Here is a 6628-nt window from a genome sequence, read left to right on the forward strand (position 1 = left end):
TATTAATTATTATATATTATCTTTAATGAATTTTATTGATTCCTTTTTACTTTTTTGACAAGGTTGTGAGACCATTTAAAATTACACAGGTACCCTGCAGTATATTTTTATTGCACAGTGCCAGTTTAAAGCAGGAGGAGACATACCAGAGAAGGCAAGGCTAAGAAAGAAATACAAGCTTGGATAAAATTTTAAATGTGATAAATCCATATAAAGATTACTAGGGAAGAAGTAACACATGAATTTGTCATGCACTCAAATCTGTAATATTAGATAATCAGGGTGGAAAGAGAGTTTTCCAATCTTTCTTTTCCTTCTCTCCCTCCTTCCTTCCTTCCTTCCCTCTCTCCTTCCTTTCTCTCTCTCTCCCTCTCTCTCTCTTTCTGTGCTCTCCTTGTCTCTGTCTCCCTCTCCTTTACACTTTCTAGGTCAGATGTCTTTCGGTGATTACACATTTACAATAGGACTTTCTTTGGCCCTTTCCTCTCCCAGCCAATGGGATTAGACTATCTTTGTCCAGTAAACTTGCCCCAGACAGCAGGTCTCTCACCTCAACTCCTAGGCGAGTTGTCGGCCGGTTGGCACCAGGGAGTGGGCTTTAGGAGAACAGAGGGACTCTGCACTGCTCTGTCTTAAGGAGGCAGCTATTCCTCAGCTTCCTCTGTCTGTTAACCAGGAGGGATGTGGGCTCAATGCTGCCACACCTCCCAGCTTTACAAGGGAGGCATTCTGTGAAATCTCTCTTCTCAAATATTGGGTGTGACTCCTATGTTGTAAAAACCTGTACAGACCAATAGAGTCGGAGAGAACAGATTTAGCCCCTAACGACACCAGAAGGTGAGATCCAACCATGCCTTGCCCCCGTCACAGCATCCTGGTGCACGATGCGGGAGAGGTAGGAACATTGGCCTCCTTCGTGGTGCTGGCATCCAGGAACTCAGAGGTCGGGGCTGGGGTACCCAGGAAAATGGTTGTAGCCAATTGGAAAGCCTAGGGATGAGGTGTGACCTCTTGCCCCAAGGGTGAGGTTGTTACTGCAAGCTGCCTTCATGAATGACTTCTCCCCTCCCCAGTCTTAACACGGATCCACATGGATATGGTGGCACGCAGTGTTCTGCCAGGAGAGAAACCACATTGGTGGCAGGGGACTCAGAGCATGATTGGCATTTGGAATGTATCAAATATTCACATAAGTCCTCTGAGTCCAGCTTAATTGGGACTATTGTCTTCCTTCTGTGACATGAGGGGTCCCTATGGTCTACCTCCTCGTGTCTATGGGGCAAAGAGTGGGTCTTGGGGACCTATGCAAGTTTTTGGGGTTTTTTTTGGCATTTTGTTTTATTTTAAATCCTCTAAGCCAGGAAGTGACAGAAATTTCCAGATACACACACACACACACACACACACACACACACACACACACACACACACATATATATTCTCTTGAGGCTAATGAAGGTACAGGAGAGAAGGGGGACAAGAAGAGAACATCTTTTAGGTTCAGAGCAGTTTATGTGCATTTTCTCACTACTTCTCACAACCCCCCTTTGAGGTGGTAAAATAGTTCCCTCTAGTTGACTTCTGAGAAAGTGGGGCTTCGTGTGGGTTAAATGCCTTGGCCGGAACCCAGTGGTGGCGCTGAGATTCCCACTCAGGATGGCCCTTGTGCCGTCAGTGTTGCTATGCATTTGGGGGTACACAGTTAGTGTGCTATGCATTTGGGGGTACACAGTTAGTGTGCTACGCATTTGGGGGTACACAGTGTGCTATGCATTTGGGGGTATATGGTTAGTGTGCTATGCATTTGGGGGTACACAGTTAGTGTTGCTATGCATTGGGGGTACACAGTTAGATGTGCTATGCATTTGGGTGTACACAGTTAGTGTTGCTATGCATTTGGGGGTACACAGTTAGTGTGCTACACATTTGGGGGTACACAGTTAGTGTGCTATGCATTTGGGGGTATACAGTTAGTGTGCTATGCATTTGGGGGTACACAGTTAGTGTTGCTATGCATTTGGGGGTACACAGTTAGTGTGCTACACATTTGGGGATTTTCTCTCATCATCGATATTTCTTGGTGATATGCTGTGAAGACCTGCAAACCCAGAGCGAAGCCCCCCAGGTAGTACCTAGGGACTGCACTGGAGCCCACACAGACGCCAAAGAGCCATGAAAATTTTCAGTTTCGATAGTACAGCATCCTCCCTGGTTTTCCAAATCCACCTCAAAATATCCAATGTCTCACTTTTTAACATGGGGCTTCATTTTTGTCCCCAAGTGGAAGGTGAGTGACTTTTCCGGAACCAATCCCCTCGGTGCTACACAATCTCATTGAATTCTCAGCAAGACCCCATGAGACCTTTCACACACTTGAAAACCAAGCCCAGAGAGGCTAATTAAGTTGCCTAAGGTTGCACAGCTGGGAAGACAATAGAAGACAGCAGAGGCAGGATTAAAACTCAGGTTCATCTAGAAACTTTTTTAAAAGGAGGAAAAAGCCCGAGCTGGTTTGGCTCAGTGGATAGAGCATAGAGCGTCAGCCTGAGGACTACAGGGTCCCAGGTTCGATTCTGGCCAAGGGCACGTACCCCAGTTGCGGGCTCCACCTCCCCCTGCCCCCCCAGTAGGGGCCATGCAGGAGGCAACCAATCAATGATTTTCTCTCATCATCGATATTTCTCTCTTCATCTCTGAAATCAATGAGAAAAAAAAGGAGGAAAAAGACCTCTAACCACTGAATTTTGCTGTCCATTTCTCCATTCTAGCTACTGCCTATCTACGTGTTTGATGGCATAATGGAAATTACAATATCAGCCAGGCTTTGTTCTGTTTTGTTTTTAGGTGATGGAAAAGTCCTAAAAAGAGAGAGGAGGAGTTTATCTTTTTCTTCTACCATGCAAGATGTAAATGATTTTGAATTTCAACATCAGAATGTTGCAACTGACATTGAAAGTTTTATGGGTTATTTTCCCCCTTCTTACCTCCTTTTCTCACAAAGCATGTCCTCCATCTCTCTCTCTCTCTCTCTCTCTCTCTCTCTCTCTCTTTGAAATTTAGTTAATAAATGTTAGCCTTTAAAATAAAAAATTATAGGGAAACCACACACACACACACACACACACGTTCTTTAGGGTGAGAAGGGCAGAACAGGCTTTGGAAAAAAGGAAACAGTCAAAAGAACAATACACCACGAGTCCGCAGTTTAGGAAAATAACAAAGGAGAAAGCAGCAGCCTGCGCCCAGGGATGCTGACAGCCCTTCCAGCTGAGCAGCAGTTTGCATGGTGCTGAAATCCTGCTTAGTAATGGATTTTAGTGGCTCCCGCCTGGGAGTGTTTGGGGGAGATAAAGGGCGAGCTGCAGGCAGTGACTCTGACCTGTTTTCAGTTCTAGACAACTGCCTGGCGTGGCTGCAGAGAGTCTGACTTTCTGGATGTGAGCATGAAGGTTTCCTTTGCAGTCCTTGCCGCCTGCTTTTAGGCAGGGTTTTCTGGGGGGGGGGGGTCTTTGTTTTGTTTGGATTCATTATTGTGTTGTTGTTAACTTTCCTTGTAAGGTTTGCTACGACCTCCATGCTGATGAACTGCCAATTTGCATTCTGCACTCTGCCAACCGTCACCTGCCCACAGCACCACCATTACCCTACTTCTCGGGTCTCTGCTCTTCTAGTTTCTGCCTCAAAGCCCTTTCGTTTTACTCTTGTCTTGAGCCTGGGGAATTCTCTTCTCTCGCTGCCTTTTTGCCTCCTTCAGGTAATGCAGCATCTGCCTGTGGCACTCAGAGAGCCTGAGTGTCAAAGCCACGGGCACCTGCTGTGAGTCCCCAGGGATGACCACGCCAGGGCGTTTGCATTCTCAGACCTGGACCCTGGGGCCTCCTGCTATCCCACCGGCTAAACAAGTGTCAGCAGTTGTTAAAGCTGGGCGAGTGTGCAGGGAAGCTGGGAACACTGGGGTTGGCTCTTACTTCCAATCCTTGAAAGGTCTTCGACGTGGGGCAAAGTACCTGCTTGGGCTGCCACGAGGAGTGAATGCCCAGGTGCCTGTGAAGTATTGTAGCAGCAGGAACTTGGCCGTCAGGCGGCCCAGGCCCACGGCTCCTCGCTACCACCTGGAGCCGTGTGCCTTGGGCATGTCGCCAGGGTTTGCTGGAGGTTCTGCTTCCTTGTGGGCAGACTGGGGTAATGATAGTACCTTGCTTGCCAGTTTGGGAGAATTAAATGGGATAATAATAGTAATAAGTCTCATTTGCTGATGGCTTACTCTGTCAGGATCTAAGTGCTTTATAAGAATTAGCATCTATGTTTATGGTCCACTAATGCAGTGTAGTTATGCTAATGCATAAAAATAAAAATATTATACGTTACAAAGCATTTAGTATCCGTGTGTGTATAAAGAGATTTATTTTAGACGTACACAACTGTATAGTTCTGTCTGTGTAATCATGCTATATATCAGAGAAAAGACATATACATATTATTTGAATCTCTAAAATGTGTATGGATTCATCTAAGTTATGCAGATAAGTAGAGAAATGATTTAAACGAAAAAAATGCTGGCAGGCTAAATGCTGTGCATCTTTGAACACATCTTATTCCCAGGAGAACCCTGGAGGGAGGTACTGTTCCCAGCCACATTTAGATATGAGATGGTTGAAGCACAGAGGCTAAGATTTTCAAGGTGACTCTCACACAGGTGCCTGGACACAGACAGGTGTGTGTACATAAGCGCAGAGATTAAATATGTGTTTTGTAAAGGGCCTGGAACTGCAGTGAAACCATGTTAGCCAGTCTTCTTATTACTTGTTTTGTTTTCAATACAAGCTACAGCCCTGTTCCCTTTAGAAAGTGACTCCATTAGTGTTAAAAGAACCCTTGGTATTTTCTTCCTATTACTGCCTTGCTGCCCAGAAATCATTCCCCCCTTTGAGATTGTGGGTTCACTCCCTTCTGACCCCAGATATCTGTCATCAAAGCAGACTGATTTGCGAGGCCACAGAGACTTTCCCACCCGTTTCGTGGCCCATCTCCAATTTTCCAGTTGGGCGATGAGTACACAGCCTATGAGGTAAGACTGGGCTCTCCCAGGAGGTTCTCCCAAAGTGTCAGGGGGCCAAGTGCTCCTATTCACCCCAAATCTACATCCCTCAGGACATCAGATGAGAGCCATGGGAAACCCCAGTTTCATCCGTGAACTGAAGGGCTCTGCTTTGGGCTGTGAGATGAACATCAGATTGAAGCCTCAGCAATGGCACATGAGATTGTCACATCCTTCTGAAAAGACTGCACCTGCTGAATTTACATACAAATCTCCCAAAGATATCATATATATTTGTGTGTGCATGAGCACACGTATTGTACAACAGTGAATTTAAACACACACACACACACACCCACCCACACACACACAAACACAAACACCCCAGGCTTTCCCAGGAATATGACTATTCGATCTCTTCTGAGAATACTATTTGCAGTACTGATTCTGAACTTTATGGGTAAAAAAATCAGGTGGTCATGAGCAAGATTAGAATGTGCATCTTATATAGGTACAGGCAGGTAGATGCTTGAGTACATGTGGGCATGCGCACACGCCTGCACATGCACATTGATGGGTCCTCCTGGCGTTATGAGGGTCGGATCTGCGGGGAGAACCTAACTAGAGCACCCTCAGGAAGTTCGCCAAAGTGGTCCCTCCCACACGGCGGTGGTCCTCCGCCTTGGGAGTGCCCAAAGCAGACAGGGCCCAGGAATCTGCTTTCAAACAAGCTCTTCATGTGTTTCTAAGAGAGAAGGTTGTGGGATGGCACCTCAGAGGGGCACTGCCACAGCAGTAAAGGATGTTTGCTGTATGTGCACGTGCGCAGCATGCACATGGACATGAGAGCATGGGTACATGCATGTGTGTGCATGTTCGGTTGCCTGGGATAGGCCTGGGATAGCGGAGTGCTCACAAAGCTCCCTGCTTTCCAGGAAGTAGAAACAGCCTTCAAATGTCACCACATATTATTGAGGTCCTCAGGGTGGTGAGTAGGAAATGGGACGGGACTGAGAGGGTGATCTGAGCGACGAAACTGCACCTGCACTGTTTTATTTTATTTTATTTCAAATACGGAGAAGGTCTTACTGTTTCATTAAAATATTGTTTTAATAAAAAAATTGCAGGTGGGATGAAGTTCTACCTCCTGGGCATTGTCCACGAAAACACAAATAACAGCCCCAATTTATACACAGTCATGTGCACCGCACATGGGCTTCCTCCGGGCTGCCTGGCCCACCTCTGCCCGCGCTGCGGGGGACACACATTTGCATCTGCTGGCGGAGCCTTTGAAGAAGCCCTTTCAGTTCCGCCATCGTTTTTATTTACTTTACACTTCACATGAAATTTATAGGCTTACCTTCATTTTAGAGAAGAGCCTGGTTTTGGAGATTCTGTAAATGACTGCTTTTCCCATCTATACTTACATCCTCGGATTTGGAGAGGGTGGGGACTCAATTAGAAAGCCAGCAATTTAGGAGATAATTATCTTCCTCCTTGCCATATGCCAGGAGAAAGCTCGCGACGTCTTTGCTGTAATTGATACAGCCTCACATATTTTGTAAGGAGAGTACTAGAAGCCCAGGTTTA

The sequence above is a fragment of the Myotis brandtii genome, unplaced genomic scaffold, assembly GCF_000412655.1.
Source record: "Myotis brandtii unplaced genomic scaffold, ASM41265v1 scaffold397, whole genome shotgun sequence".
In the NCBI taxonomy this organism is placed as follows: Eukaryota; Metazoa; Chordata; class Mammalia; order Chiroptera; family Vespertilionidae; genus Myotis; species Myotis brandtii.